This window comes from Phasianus colchicus, chromosome 4 (assembly GCF_987193195.1).
Source record: "Phasianus colchicus chromosome 4, bPhaCol1.hap1.1, whole genome shotgun sequence".
NCBI classification, from domain to species: domain Eukaryota; kingdom Metazoa; phylum Chordata; class Aves; order Galliformes; family Phasianidae; genus Phasianus; species Phasianus colchicus.
Window position 1 is genome coordinate 12471392 of NC_143439.1, and position 16541 is coordinate 12487932.

Genomic DNA, 16541 nt, shown 5'->3' on the forward strand with positions numbered 1-16541 from the left:
AACTCTATTCTCCTAGTATGAGATAACCTATTTGCATGAAAATTCTCATTATTATATGAATGGTAGTATATAAACACTTAGTTGAAATGTGTAGGGAGTGGAAGTCCTGACATGAAGAGGCTTGCCTAATTTCGTTGTAATAAATTCAAGTCTAATGCACCTTTTCAAATTGGTTATGAGGCAGCTTCTGACACCTTTGTGAATCTTTGTTTTCTCTGTTTTGTTTGTCTGAATCTAACAATCTTTTGCCCAACAGCTATTTAATCTATGATTTCAGAGTTTGTTATAATACTTTGAAAAATTTTAGAAGCATTTTGGAAGACAAGCCTAACCTGATGATCTGTACTATTCTAATGGTGACAATGAAGTAAGATATGAAACCATTATCATATGGACATAACAAAGAGCCACAGAAAGAATCTAGCTTCCTCCATTCTGTTTTTGCATCATAAATCTCAAACAGCTCTCACTAGAAATTCCCAGCATGAATTTAGCAAGTGCAAGCAGTGCTTCACCAACACAAATGACTTCTGGTGATATGAGTTATTCTGTGGATAAATGGAGTGCAATAGATACTATTTACTTTTATTAGTGTATCTACTCTTGATTTAAGTCTCCCTTGGAAGGTTTATACTGCCCTAATAGTCAAACTAGTTACTTTTCAGGGGAAGTCCTGTGCATTTCCTGAATATTTAATATAATTGTCCTTTTAGCTTTTTTGTTCTGCAACCAAAAACCAAAAAAACATAGAACCATGACAGCTTGTTTTCAAGCAGATACAAAACTTGAATTGTCAATGTTTGTACCTACTTCTTGGTGATTTTTATTTATTTATTTATTTTTTTTTTAAGAGCAATTTATTACTGTTATGATGCCTCTTGGAATTGTTCTTTAATGAAGTTTACATTAAGCACTTTAATTGATGATCAGTGTTAAGATCTTAGAAACAACAAATTGTATGATTCTAGTTTTGAACTAATGTGGGTCCTATATGATATTTATATGAACTGGCCTAAATAAGTCAGAACTTAGAGGGTACTTCTCAATGTGAGATGTTGGAAATAAAGTTGGAAATTGTGTTATTTTTATCTCATTTTCACAGCCTTTTAAAAATTCCTGTCTTATTCATGAGATACTTCATTAAACTTCTGAATGTACGAGGGCTGCTCCAGAAGAAATGCCTCCTATTTTGTTATGTTGGCCCACAACATCAAAAGCAGATGTTGGTGGTATGACAGTAGAAATAGAACTTCCCCACCATTATTCCATTACATTTTGTTGCCATGCAACAGATAGTAGCAGAGGGGAAGTCTGACCAATTGGCATGTAATATGGAGCTGCCTCTGAAGCAAAGGTGTGTCATTGAATTCTTCCATGTGGAAAACCTTGCACCCACTGACATTCACTGACAATTACTGAATATTTATGGAGATGTGGATGTGAGTGGATATGAGCACAGTGAGGTGGCAGGTGTATGTTTCAGCAGTCATGACAGTAGCAGTGAATTACCTCCATGGGTGCAGATTTTTACGAGCGCTGCATCAAGCTCTTGTTCATTGCTGCAAAACTGCATAGCTAATGATAACAACTACGTTGAAAAAGCTTTTCTAGATGACAATTTGCTCTCTCAAATAGTATTAGTTTTCTTTGTATCTGTTGTAGTTTCTATGGAAATAAATAGGAGGCATTACTTTGGGACCGTTCTTTATTACATCCCAGCATAGTCTTTCCTTTTTTTTTTTTTTTTTTTAATCATTTACTTATGTGGTCATCATAATTTGATGTTGTATTTCCTGCTATAGACTCTTAAGAGGTCCAGTTGGTTCAGCAAAGTTTGTGTATTCAGAAGAATAAATGCTGGTAACTTGTGTTTTAATTATGAAATATTAGTACATAGGATACATACTGAATGAAGTTTCATCTGAATCTAATTACATTATGTAATTAAATATTGATTGAACTCTTTTTAGTGACTGACAGCACAGAGCCATTACTTCCTAAGTCAATTCTTGCTTGAGGGAGGCTTTACGCTAAAGCCATGATTAAGTATAGTTTCCATCAGTTCTAGACTAACCTAATTATATCTGACCAAAACTAGAGCCATTGTGAACGTCTGCATCTGTTTACATAAGCATGGCCTCTAGCCCAAAGTATTCATTCTTATTGTGGCATTCTCCCACATTTCTTACAATATTATAATCCTTACTTGAAAAGTCTGTGGAGTCCTAAAAGTTGTAAAACACTTTTAAGTGTAATATATAACCTTACTTCTCTGTCAGATTAATGAGAAATAAACATCTTAATTTCTCTCTGGTCTTATTTAATTTCTTCTAGAGCATTATTGCATGATAATTTCAAAGGACTTGTACATTTGCTCATAATACAAGCTTCTTATGACTTCAATACCTGCATCTTTTCAAGCTTTGTAATTGGCAGCATACCACACACATACCAATATTTATTTTTAATCTTTGAATTGATCTGTTTACGATGCTAGTCTTTTAATGCATGACAGATACAAAATAAATCCTAAATTATACTGGGTCAAGTGAAGCTTAATTCAAGGCAGTATCAAATTTCTTTTTTGTTCAGGATGACATCCCCGACTACCTCACCACATATCATACTGTTATGTTACATTACACCTTTGAGGAAGGCAATTTACCAGGCCTGTCTTAGCTTTCTTTCTCTGATCTTTTTACACGCTGAAACAATTTTAGATTCTATCACATTGGCTTAATCAACATTTTAAGCTGTGGTAACTGTTTCATTTCATCTGCAGGTGTAGAGTTGAATACTTAAAGTTTTAAGAAACAAAATATCTCCTTTGCAAGAAGTCTTCCACCTTGCTGTTGCCACTGCTGAAATGCATCACCTACAACCTCTCTGTAGTCACTTCCGTATCTAGACCATAAACATTCAGGAAGCATCAGTGATGTTGGTGAGTGTCATTTTCTATGCATGGAGGAATTCAATATCACATCTTTGTTTTATATTGCTTCCATGTCAGGCACCATTTTGTCAGAGTGTCTGCTGCCATCTATTGCAGAGCAACAAAATGTAATGGAATACTGGCTGGAAGGTTCATCCTCTACTGCCATGCTGTCAGCTTAATAAGTGTGAGGCATTACTTTCAGAGCAGCCCTCATACTGTGTCATTATTATAAAAGATATTCATTTTTTTTTTTTTTTGCCTATTTTATTCCATTTATGTTTTTATATCTCTTAACATCTCTGAAGTGTTTTTCCCTCTTCTCTGAAGCACTGTCATTAGCTATTATTGGAAAAAAGAAAAAAAAAAAAAGATTAACTTCTTCTCTCATTCCTTTGCATGATAGTGTCTATGATAGCATTCACATGTAAGCTTACAGTCTTACAAGGAGTTTGTAACTCCTTATAGAATTGTTTTTCTGTTTTGTTGACTTGTTCTGTGAGCAAATAAGGCTCATTTTCTTTTTCAGCAAAGTGAACATCTCTAAATACTTCAGACTGGATGGTTTAGGATGCCAATGATAGAAATATTGGTCCTATTAAGGAAAATGAGTTGTTAGAAAAGACAAATGAACACTGTCTAATTCTCACTGGGTATTGTAAACAGTTGCTTTTGTGAGGATATTCATTGTTATTTTACTTATTCTTCTTGCACTGAGTCTGACATATTTCGCCCACAAGAGTCAGCTTTTCACATTTTCAAGTGAATGTTCAAAGTATAGAGCTTTTCATTTACATTTTTTCTGGGGATATAACGACTTGGAAATACAAATTTAGGCTATCAGCCAAGTCACATAGTCACAAATCAGATACTATCAAATTACTGTATTGCTTAGAACTGAATAAAGGATTTTTTTTTTTTTTTTTTTTTTTTTTTTAAGGGAAGAAATAAGTCTGTGGAAACTGTAAATTAATTTTTTTTTTTTGTTTAAAGATCACGCACCGGGGGGGGGGAATGTTGAGATGTCAGGACAAGTCAATATTCATGCAAGTTATGTAGAAATGTCTTCTTATTAATTGCTTTTGCATATTGAAACTCCTCAGCAAAGAAATGCTGGGGCAAATGAGAGTTCATTTAATGCAAACTTCATTTTCTGGATCAGTGAAGGATAATAAAATTTTGATAACAGCTGAAAGTTAAGGAGAAGCAGAAGAAGGAATTTCAATCCAGTATTGGAGAGAGGGTGGAAAGGAAAGCAGACACGAAATATAGAGAACATGAAGTAGCTTCCTAATGGTATTTATCTTTGTATAATTTAGTATTTTATGGGAAAATACATATTAGAGAAAACAAGTGATATAACTTGGACTGTATGGCCCTTTGACAGTTCTCCGTCTGGGTGACTCTTATGATTTCTGGAAACTAAAGCCTTTAGAAGCTGATGGAAGCACTGAGTCTTCTGTAATTAAAATCACAATTACAGTTATCCATTTGGAGTTTACTTAACTGTCTCTTTTATGTGTATGCATATCCATGTATGTATGGAGAGGTGTGTGAAAGTTTCAAGTAACCTTGAACTTTGTATTAATAATAATAATTCAGAAACACTTCATTTAAGTTATTTATGCTCTTATCTCACAGACAAATAAAGCAACACTCAATTACCAAACTGAGTTGATATTAAATATTTCAATATGTCTTAGTTTGGGAAAAGATGCTTTTGAAATACAGCCTAAATTCGCACTTCATTATTTTTACTTCTTTCTCTTCTGCTCATTTACTCTGAGTAATATGACTTCCATCCTTTCTAACTGAAGATTGCCATTATCTCCCTTCAATTGTATTTACTTCTTCAGCCTTTCTTTGTGAATTAATACTATTGTATTAATCCTATTTAAGGATGAAACAGTAGAAAGGATAGGAAAGTGCGGACCAGGTTGTACCTAAATTAGAAGAGTGGACTGTTCTGTCAAGTTTTTGCAACCTGTATTTTCACAAGTTTTTCACTGCTGACAGAGATACATAAGGAGTAAGACTTTTGTGTTGTAGACACAGAAGAAAATCAGTGGGATTGCTTTACTAAACTGACAAATCATTTTCATTGTGTTTTCTTGTATAAGCTTTCACCTTAAAATGACAGTTCCAAGGGTAACAGAATGTTACAGAATTAGATGTAATCCAACTTTCAGTGGCCTTCATTATCTACAGGTAAAGTGTAAGATTTTAATTTTTTTTAACTCTGCATTGCGTTCAGTTGTATTTAGACAGCTTTTTTTTCTTATTCCTCCTTATAATTCATGCAGAACATCATCTCTTTGAATATCAAACTGCACAATATGTTTGTGGGATTTTCATGAATATATATTCAGAAAAAAAAGAGATGTAACGTGGGAATTGGAAAATATACTTTTTTTTGCCAGTAGATGCCATGGGCTGTCACTGGAACACATGAAAATCCTTTCTAGATTAAAATAAAAAAGAAGTCTGCATTTTATTTATTTTTTATTATTATTATAACAAGATAATATGGCTCTTGGATAGATTTTGATTTGGTTCTAGCTTCCACTACTCTTGTCTGCAGGATTCTTAGTTTTAGAAACTGAAAAAGATGGACCCTCTACAAATAAAAGAAATGTACGGTAAAATCGTTAAACTTGTTATCTTGAATGTGATTTAGTAAAACACATTTACAGAGGTGTGTGGAAACTGTTGAGTCACAGCCTGAACCACTGATTGATCACCTTAGGCAAAGACTGGCCCAGCCCTGGGAGCACAGGTGAATGCAGTTCAGCTGTGTGACCAGAAGGGATGGAGCCTGGCTGCATCTCTCTTAGACCCCATTTAAGAGATGTCTGCCACTGGGGAAGGGTCTCTTTCTGGAGATTTCTCCTCTGTGGAGTCTTTCCTGTGAACCTAGATCTTTGGTTACAGGTGAGCATTTCTTTCCTGTTTGTTTTCCCATTTTCACCACAATAATCTTTCCAGCTGTAACAAGAGAATATTCTATTTTGACAGTTTTTCTGAGTATTGGAACAGCTTTAGTAGTCTTTAATGCTGTGGTGCCTTCTTCTTTAGACTAACATAGTTGTACTGGCTTTGAATTTACTCTATGCAGTTATTTTTATGTTTTAAAGGCAATTTGTGCGTAACATCTGATCTCTCTGCTAAGATGCAGAAAAATATTTAATGGAGATAAAGGCTTGCTTTTTCTCAGTTGTATCTATGAAAATGTAGTAAGAAAGAAAACAGGATGGCGACCAGCTGAACTTAAAAACATTCAGTAGTACTAACAACGAGTAATCTTTATAACAAGATAGACGTATTGTGTTTTTATCATTATTTTGACGAGATGGCTGATATGTGCAATGACTTTCTCTGCTGTCTGGTGTTTCTTATTGGTGATGTGACCTTTGCAAGACAGGCTGACAACTTCATTAAGAGTGGAAGTCTAACCACATGTGCTTTTTTTTCTTCCATATGGTTATAAACGCACAATTATTATACTTGAAAAAATTTCAAAAAAAAATCATAATCACTTTACAGTGCAGTTTATTAACCATTGAAAAACTGAGAAAAAAAGAATTTTTGTGATGCTTTAAAAGAAAAAATGAAGTTTGCTATTCAGTTCATAGTGATGTTTGGGAAAATCTCACAGAATGACAGAACAGCCAGGGCTGGAAGGGACAATCTCACAATGTATGCAGGAAAAATTTCTCTTATTGATCAAGTTTATCATCAAAATAATGAAGACTTGTGCAGTATTTGAACTGCACCCTTTTTTTCCTTGCTTCTTACTCAGATACTGGGAAAGAGCTCAGTTTTACGTCAACTGTCACATCCAGATCTTTTCTGCCCAATTATAATTACAACATTTTTTAGGTAATAAAATAGTAGAAATTGAATGAAAGTTTTCTCTCCTACGTAACTTACTGATAATAAGCACCAATAATCAATAACCAGGTGAGCCGAAAGTGTTGGTTTTCTTATCATCACTGTATTTCATACATTTTTCTTTCTTCCTGTCCAGCTCTGTCATTAGGCCAGCATTTATCTGTAGTGTTCTCTGAGATGCAACATTTTTAACAGGAAGAGTCTACTCTACAAGTCATTCATTAAAATAAGTGAATACATCAGGGCAAATTGCGGAAATTAGTTGTTCTTATTTATTTATTAGGTGGCCCCCTACAGTCATAAATCTTTCTGATGTACATAAGAGTACAGGTATTTGTGGGTACTGCACAATGCACTGGTAGTGGCCGAAAATACAGAAGAAGTGGAGAAAGCTAAAAAATACTTGAATATTCATTATTCTGATTATAAGCATATGAATAAGGTTTGAATAAGTAGCTGCCTCCATAAAATAATGAATTTTATATATCTACTGAAAATAATAAATGGTGTATGTTGGTTCAGATAGATGAAATTTAGTATAAAGAAGTATGTTACGGGAGATCAATAAGGTACATGTATAATTATTATCTTTGGGGATAATGTAAACAACTGGGTTAGTTTTCATGTGTATTTTTAGCCCATAAACTCATTATTGCATGTTTCATTTCCCTTATGACAAATATTCTTTCCATCGCTGCCCTTGAGTCAGACTCTGTCAGTTTTATTTATTTTTGAATAGTGATAATTCATTCAAAACTATTCAGGCTGACTTAAAGGATTGCTTAAACGCTAATTCCTTCACACATTATATGTGGCAATGTATGGATGTTTATGTCTGTACTGCTCAAAAATTCTGCTTTAGGTAAGAAATTCCTTATGTTATTGTTAATTGGTATACAGTCCAAATAGCTTTGCCGAATGTTCCTTTTTAGAAGAGTTAAGCTGTTTTAATTGTTTAATCTTATCAGGCAAATGAACTACTTTTTGGTACCATGTCCACAGTTAATTTCCTTTTCTATTCAGAGCCTCTGCTGTGAGATATGCTTGGAATTGTGCTTTGTTGTAGATGACATCCTTGATTTCCTTTGTTATTGTTGTTCTTGTGCATGTTTATGCTTGCAGATGGTTGTCAGTTAGGTCCTTGACATTTAGACGTTCTGTCTCTTGGAACTCATCCCGAATTTGTAAACTTTGGCTGGTGCACAAAATTTATGAGCTTTCTTATGATTTGCACATGTTTTAATGTCTGACATCTTAATAACTACGCATTTCTTCTTTTTTACTATGTAGTACTGAACAGTAACTACACTTGAAGGTTTGTATTTTCTGCGTGTTATTAAAAGGAAAGGTATGCCTCAAGGCAGTTTGTAATAATTCTGCAGTCAAAGGCAGAAATCAGAAGGGACAAAATTGATTTGACACTGCTTTGGCTCATGTGAAACACTAAATGTATTAACTTCAGTTCATTTGTAAGTAGACGTAATTTGGGATTAAACATTACAGCATATGTAATCTGGGTTTACTTCTTTAAACAACTAGAACAGTACTATTGGAACATACTGGACCATAAAAAAACCTGAAAAATTATGGGAGCTTTTTATTTCCTGTCTAGACATTCATTGCGAGTGGTTCAAGTAGCAAAGTAGTCTTGCTGAATTTTTACTCACAACTGACTATAAAAGCATTCTTTTTTCTTTTCCTTTTAATTTAAGTTATAATTACTTATTATTCATATATTTACTTGACCTATCAAAGTTAATACTGTTAATGTAGAAAAAATAAAAATAAAAAAGCCTTCAGATATCTCCATATTAGAAATTGGTTTGAAAAATGAAGTTAGATATATGGATCTACAATATATGAGCATTGTGTCTGCAGGGTCCTGTTACTCTGGAAAGTAAGAGGAGTTACTTCACAAGTAGCCATTCTTTTCTTCTCCTCTGTTTGTTTCTACTTTCTTTGCAGAGAAACACCTAAATGTACAGGTTCTTTTTTAAGAAGTTCTTATGATTTTTATTTGTTTGTCATTTCACATCCTAACCTCTCCTCTTTCTCTAGTGCGCTTGTAAAATCAGTACACAGTTTAGGGGCTGTTACGTCTTTTTTTTTTTTTTTTTTTTTTTTTTTAAATAATAAATCCTGCCTCATTTTCAATGATCCAAACTTTTCAAGAAGACTTATGATCCTCAAGAGAATTTGGTAATAGCTCTACTGCTCAGCTTTTTAAATGCATGATTTTTTTTTATATTTAATGGGAGTTGAATACCTTTGAATCAACTCAAGAAATCTTAAGGAAAATCTAGCTTTTAAGTAACTGGTTGCCTAACAAAGTAACTTCAGCTCTAAGCTCTCTAACTTATGGAGTGATTTTTTTGGTCTCAGGCCAGTAGCCTTAGCACCTTGCAAAGACATGTCACTGATTTGCCAGTGTGCCATTATTTCTCATAAGGCCAGCGCCATAAATCTATTCACAATTTATTGCAGATAACAGGTAGTGGACTCCCTTGACTCTTATCTTAAAATGGTCAGCCTAAAGTTGCAGAGTTCCCAAAGTTCATTTGAGTTCCTCCAGTGACATATAGACTCATTCCAGGAAAGGTGATACATCTTGATACCTCTGGAGTCTTGTAAATTCAAAAGAAAATATATAACAGGCAAGATCTTATCATTTCAGGGAGTTTGAGATATTTTGTTTACTTAAAGGTCTGAGCAGTCATTCATGTAATTTGACCTCCTGCATGTTTAATGGCCGGAGGGCTATTATATTACTCTCTTGGTACATTTGCACTAAGGTCAATAAATTGTTATTTTCAATACTAAGTGTCTAAAGTTCATTTTCTAAACTCAGGAGTTAACTATGAGTAGTACACCAAAATACTGCGATTTTCCAAAAATGCTGTATTTGAGCCACATCCGCTGAAGGACAAAGAATATCAATAGCAAAAAACATACTGTGTACATTTGTTATATAACTTAAATTAAAAATAGGATCACATTGTAGAAATAAAAAGTGGTATTTTCTAAAGTTCCAATTACCATTAGCTATGGAACAACCCCTTGTTTCTTGCTCCTTAGGAAAGCTATTACTCTTTTTTTGCTGTCAAAACAGCTAGCATAGAGACAAAACTACACACTTAATTGGCAAAATATGTTTCAGCTGGCTTATATTCTATCATAGTTCTAGTAACTGAAGAATAGTAGTATAATAATAATCTAAAAAATAATCTTTATACTTGCTGATTTAATGTGACAGTTGATGATTTGGTGTTGCCTGACTTGAAGATACTTGCCGGTGAAAACAATCAAACTCTTCTTGAAGTGCTCTCGTATTCATGGAAACATCAGATGATTTTTTTCCTTTGATGTTAATAGAATATGAAGCAGGGTTTTATCTAATTAGATTGGCTTGGAATTTTTTTTGCCAGTGAACTTCTATATTTTTATAAATCAGTAAAATAAATTCCCCCTTAATAAAATGAATGATTGAGAAATGAGATACTAAATCCCATCTGTGTGGATGCTTGAATGAATGAGTGTTTTTTGTGATATCATTTCATGACAGACATGCTGATTGTATTAAACATACAATGCATCACTGTTTAAAATCAACCCCAAAAGGTGACCAAAACCCTCTCCTGATTTATTTTGCTTTACTGAGAGCGTTATTTCTGTATAAGGCCCTGAAGTGTGCCCAGAGAAGGGCAAGGAAGCTGCTGAAGTGTCTGGAGCACAAGTTATATGAGGAAGTAGCTGAGGGAACTGGGATTGTTTAGCCTGGAAGAGAAGAGGCTCAGAGGAGATCTTACCATTCTCTACAACTATCTGAAAGGAAGTTGTGGTGAGATGAGAGTTGGCCTCTTCACCCAGATAACTATTAATGGAAGAGAGGTAATGGCCTCACATTGCACCATGGGAGGTTCAGATTGAATATCAGGAAAAATTTCTTCCCAGAATGAGTGGTCAGGTATTGGAACATGCTGCTCAGGGAAGTGGTGAAGTCACTGTCCCTGATGGTGTTCACAAAAAGGGTAGATGTGGCACTGAGGGTCATGGTGTAGTGGGCACGAAGGTAATGGGTTGACGGTTGGACTAGATCTTAGAAGTCTTTTCCTACCTTTATAATTCTATGAATTAATTTTGGAATGTAATGTAAGGTAGTCTAAAGAATATGTGTGTGCAGCTTTTGGAGAGAGTCCAGAGGAGGGCCATGAAGATGATCTAGCAGCTGGAGCACCTGTCCTATGGAGATAGGCTGAAAGAACTGGAATTGTTCAGCCTGGAGAAAGCTGTGGGGATACCTCGTTGTGGCCTTCCAATATTTAAGGGGAGTTTATAAACATGAGGGAAATTGACTTTTCACATCAGTAGATAGTGATAGGACAAGGAGGAATGGTTTTAAACTAAAAGAAGGGAGATTTAGATTAGATGTCAGCAGAGAGTTGTGAGGTGCTGGAAGAGGCTGAGCAGGGAGGTAGTGGGTGCCCCATCTCTGGAGGTGTTTAAGGCCAGGTTGGACAGGACCTGGGCAATCTAATCTAGTACTTGATTTGGTGGCTAGCAAGCCTGCCTGTGGCAGGGGGGTTGGAACTTGATGATCCTTGAGGTCCCTTCTAACTCAAGCCACTCTATGTTTATGGTGTGCAAAACTGTATATGAAAGTGTGGCTGGAAACTCTGCAGGCTTTAGAGGTTGTTTCCCTTTCCATACAAGCAATTTCCTTCTATTTTCTTTCTTTTTGTGTTCTATTTTCTCTTATTCTTGCTGCATTTTGCAGGCCACTTTTTTTTTTTGCCAGCGGATTGACTTGGTTTTGTTTGTGGAGTGCTTATTTTTAATGCTAACAGTTCTGAGTAGACTAGTTTTGTGAGATTGTCAGCTTTACAAATAATCCTGCATAAAAACTTGCATTCAGCCCTAATCTCTGAAATGATACAAAAAATTGTCAGTAGAAATGAGTCGTCTTATGGGTTTAACTTAAATCCATTTTATTATGAAACCAATAGTATTTTCCTTCCCCCTTTCTTGTTTCCAGTATGGTTATTAAAAATGCTGCTGTTTTGCTAGCAAACATACAAGTTAAGTGCATGTTATTAATTTTCATGTGCACTTGTAGCTGAGAAATCTGGTCACTATTGATGAAGTTAAAATAAAATAAATAATGGGGATGAAGTCAAAGCAGATCAAATTTGCAAGGTCCAAAAAATGTTTTGGATTCTGAAAGCATGAAATATTCCCACGATGAAATTATTCAGAGGAAGGAAACAGACTCACTTTAGATTGTTTTCCTCGTAGTCTTAGCAGACTATGATGCAGAAGAATCAAATGATAATTCTTTATTCTGCCTGACTATAGTTAGTCCAGACAGGGAATCTTCCACAGCCAAATGGATTACCTCACCTCTGGATTTATGCACTTAGACTTTCTCTCACTGTTTCACAGTGTTGAGCTATCTGTGTAACTGCTATAAGACTTATTGAGAGACTAACAACACTGAATATTGATATTGTTCAGAGTAAGAACTGAGCATCTGGTCTTTCAGAAGGGATCAGACTGTGTCCTATTGTTAGGAATTTCACAAAACAATTTCTTCCTTGAGCGTCAGGTAACTTTCTGCATTAAAAATCCTTAGAGATTTTCAATGAGAATTATGTGCATAGGTCACTTTTTCTGTTTTCTCAAAAATGAGAATGAAAATAACAACAACAAAATATCTGCTTTATGAGAGAAAGAAGATTAATTTAACTGTATGTATATGTTCTTGTTGTTTTTCAAATCTTCTGATTAAAATAATGATACAATATTAGCAGGTTGTCAGAGCTATAATAAATTTCTTGCTGCTACAGTCTGTTATCTTGATAAACTGTTATATGTTATTAGATTTTCATAAGTTATTCTATTTCAAGGCAAGTTTGGATATGGCTGTGGGCAACTGATCTAGCTGAGGATGTCCCTATTCACTGCAGGTGAGTTGGACTAGATGGCATTCAGAGGTCCCTTCCAACAAGGATTTTATGATTCTAACCTTTTTTAATAAACAGGTGTCTTGTAAATATATCAATTGTTGAATATTTCATGCATTCTAAATGCCAGAGGAAAAAAATTCCACTCAAATTTCAGACATAATGTTATGTTAAGTTTTAAAGTTTTTTAAAATAAGTACATAAACCTGTTAATATTTCAAATACAAAGTCTATGAACACTTTTGCTTTCATAACGGAAACATTTATTTCTTGGAAAAATGTGCATATTTTTAATGCTTTGTGATCGCTGAGTCTTATCCCCACGCCAAATGTAAACATAAGCACACACACAAGAACAGTTTTAAAGAAAAGTCTTTCTCTTGCATTACAGAATCACAGAATTGTGAGAGTTGGAAGGGACCTCTAGGGATCACCTAGCCCAACCCTCTGCTAAAGCTGGTTCTCTATCGTAGATTGCAAAGGAAAGCATCCAGACAGGTCTTGAATATCTCCGGAGAAGGAGATTAAATTAGATTAATTTCAGTGTAGTGGGCTTTAAGTTCTGTTCCTTTAAATTACTTTGTAGAAAGACACATGAGCATTGGGCCATTGAGATTTTTGTTTCTGCTAATATCTAAAGACTTTATATGCAAGGGAAACAGAATAAATTGCTGAAATATATGCAAAAAATGTATGTTAAACTCTAGAAATCACAGTTGATTGGACTGGGACTTGCTTTGATTTTATTAGAAGTGTCTCTCTGGCACTAATTCCCAGAAAATTTTCTGGCGTTAAGGTCAGTGTTCCTATAAAATGCTGATGTTTGACAGGTCTTCTGTTACTCCAGTTGTTAATCCACTCATTAACCCCTGTAGTTTATAGGGTTAAAACCTAGGAACTAGACAACAATTATAAAAATATTATGAAATTTGGTTGGTAATAATAATTCTTATTTGGATTCAAGTAACTCCCAGTACCTTACTTTCGCATTGGTAGACTCTTCAGAATATTTATTTTACAGCTATGAAAAATTGGGCTGAATTGCCAAATTATATTTATATGTACATACAATAAACAAAGCCAAAGCAGCAGCAAAAACATGCAGAACACTGCTTGCTTATTAAGGACGTAGACATCATTGTTTTAGTCAAAAAACACAAAACAGAAATTTATGATCCTGCAACTACACCTGGGATCAAGCTGTTAACTGCTCATTAGGGTTGTAAAGGTACTTAACCTATAGTCCATGCTTAAAAACTTTTTTTTTGAATTGATGCCAGTTGAAATCCAGAACGCTTCCTAATAGACATACTTGTTCTGCTGTTCTGAGAGCTATGGTCCAGGCAGTGTTCAAAATGTTCAGCAGTTGGAAAATGATGAGTGTTTAATGATCTCATAGTAGTTTTCTAAAGTATATTTCTTCTTTGTTTACAGTTTCACGCTTCCCATGGTCTTTTCAGGTGAAGTTGCTATGAACAAATAAAGGGAAAACTGTTTACGCTTGGTGTTTTGAGTAATCCTTTTGTTCTGGGCACAGATGAAGACAGACAAGATGAAAGAGAATTCAGTAACTACTTAATTCTTCCTGGAACTGCAGTACCAGATTCTGGAAAGGCCATAACTTCTTTCTTACATCTGACAACTTCATGGAACAGTTGTGGGAGCCCTGTTGACTTGCTTTTAATGAAGATAGTGGATAAATAATTTATTTATTTATTTTATCATAATTTTCTAGTGAGAATTAATGTCAAATTTTCCTTACTTTCCACATTTTTATGTAGATCTTTTTTTCTCAGATCTGAGCAATTCTGCTGCATCAGATTTCAGGAGAGCTTCACTGGCCTGAAGAAAATGCCACCAGGATTTTTACTTCTAGATTTCTAGAGAACTTGACATTTCTATAGGTAAGTTTTCTTCATACAGATTGATATATGTATTATTTCCAAGAAATTTGCTTGAAAAATTTGTTTTTGTTGAGTGATGTTGACATTCCTTCTTTCAGGTATTTATGTTTTTTTCCATCATGTCATCATACGATATTCTCTTGAAACATCCTATGATACCATACTACAAATTATTTCATCATTTTTGGGAAACGTTCCTGGGAAACCTCTCTTAAAAACATACCAAAGGGAAAAATCCTGAATCTTAAATCATCCTAAATAACTTTCAGCTGCATTATGTATCTGGCATAGATTTCATTGCAAAAACCGACCTGATTTCCATGTATCTTTTTCTTGCAGAGCTAGAATTTACATTTTTTAATGAATTTAAAAAACTGTTAGAAAATGCAATGTGTGCCTTTACAGCTCATTCTTATTATTAAGAGGTAAACTGCTTTACTACTTGTGGATATGAATTCATAGAAGAAACTGATGAGAACAAGAGAACCTGCAGTATGTGATTGAATTTCAAATGAATATTCTGTCTGCAGTTCCTTTTCACTTTATAACAAGTATATTTGAGAACTGCATCTGCTTTAGGGTTTAATTTTTAAACTATTTAAAAATTCTTATTATTTTATTTCTTTATTTTTTTCCCCTCCAAAAAGCCAACCCATTGGAAAATACAATTATTGTGCATAGTATCTGACGTACAAGTTTCTAACAAAAAAAAATCCTCCTTTTTTTTTTTTTTTTAAACTAAGATGGAAGTTGACAAGATAGTGTTTCATTTATTTCATTATAATATAATATTTCATTAGTTTGTCATAATAAGGACTAACATAAAGCAAAAGAAAATAAATCATTTTATTGTAGTTCCTTGCAAGATCTCTGGAGCTGCTTCATGTGAAATATCACCCAATCTCTCCTGAGACTATTCATGTCAACTGCGGCAGTCTCTCTGATAGGTGTACACATAAACAGGTAAGGAGTAAAGCCGTTCAAAATCTGATTGCTGTAGAACAACCTCTTGTTTTATTAATTCACATGACATATCCTATGATATATATTTCAGCAGGAAAGAGAAAAGATGTGGAATCCCAAATATGGATGAATCTGTTTTTCTTCCGCTGCTGATGGTGGAACTGCAAATACTGAAGGATGTGTTTGTGAAAATGCTACTGCAAGTGTGAGAATCAGAACATTCCTGCCTACCTAGCAGAACTACGTAGGAAACGTTGGTAATTATCAATGTTGAACAAAATTATCTTGTAAAATAAGCATGCATGGACACGTACTTTAAGAATTAAAATCAGAATATTTCATTATAATGTGAAATTGTTTATTTGTCTAGACTCGTGTTTTGAAACTGAGCAAAAAGGCAGTGTAAAAATGAGTACTATTAGTTCATTACAGACAAATTTTCTATTTATACTGAACAGCAAATATTTACTATCGCTAATAAGATGGGAATTGATCTTGACAAATCAAAGAGCTAAAAATGGTTAGAATTTATCTTAATTATAGCAAATAGCTGTGGAGTTGTTTTTGGTTTTGTGGGTTTCCACACTTTTCTACTATTTTAAACTAGTTTTGATGCTAAAATAAATAGTTGTCATAAAAGTCTATTCCAGTATTTTGGTGCAGTTTTCATATAAGGTAAGAGCAGGTCTCTGTAGACCGTCACAAGTGCTGTTTCATTTCATCATGACAATGAAATGCATAGATAGTCTCAACAGAGTTTTTCTGTCAATTTGATGAGATTGTTGTGACATTTGCAAGCCCCTGAAGTGAATAAGGAATTGATATTTATGACAGCTTGGAGTTATTATAGTGGGCTCTTAGTTCTTTCTGATTCACACAATACTTTGGCCA

At 34.3% G+C, this 16541-nt stretch overlaps 1 long non-coding RNA gene across 3 annotated transcripts; it reads left to right on the forward strand.

Annotated features, from left to right (window-relative positions):
* The first annotated feature begins 2802 nt into the window (after nt 1-2802).
* Nucleotides 2803-16244, forward strand: LOC116226164 (uncharacterized). 3 transcript variants are annotated; one of them, XR_016466331.1, is made up of 5 exons: nt 5819-5863; nt 12727-12786; nt 14580-14687; nt 15543-15650; nt 15742-16244. It is a non-coding gene; the product is annotated as an uncharacterized LOC116226164 (long non-coding RNA). The 3 variants fall into 3 exon arrangements; XR_016466332.1 differs by lacking the exons at nt 5819-5863; nt 12727-12786 and adding an exon at nt 2803-2941; XR_004166263.2 differs by lacking the exon at nt 12727-12786 and having other exon boundaries at nt 5814-5863.
* The last annotated feature ends 297 nt before the right edge of the window (nt 16245-16541 follow it).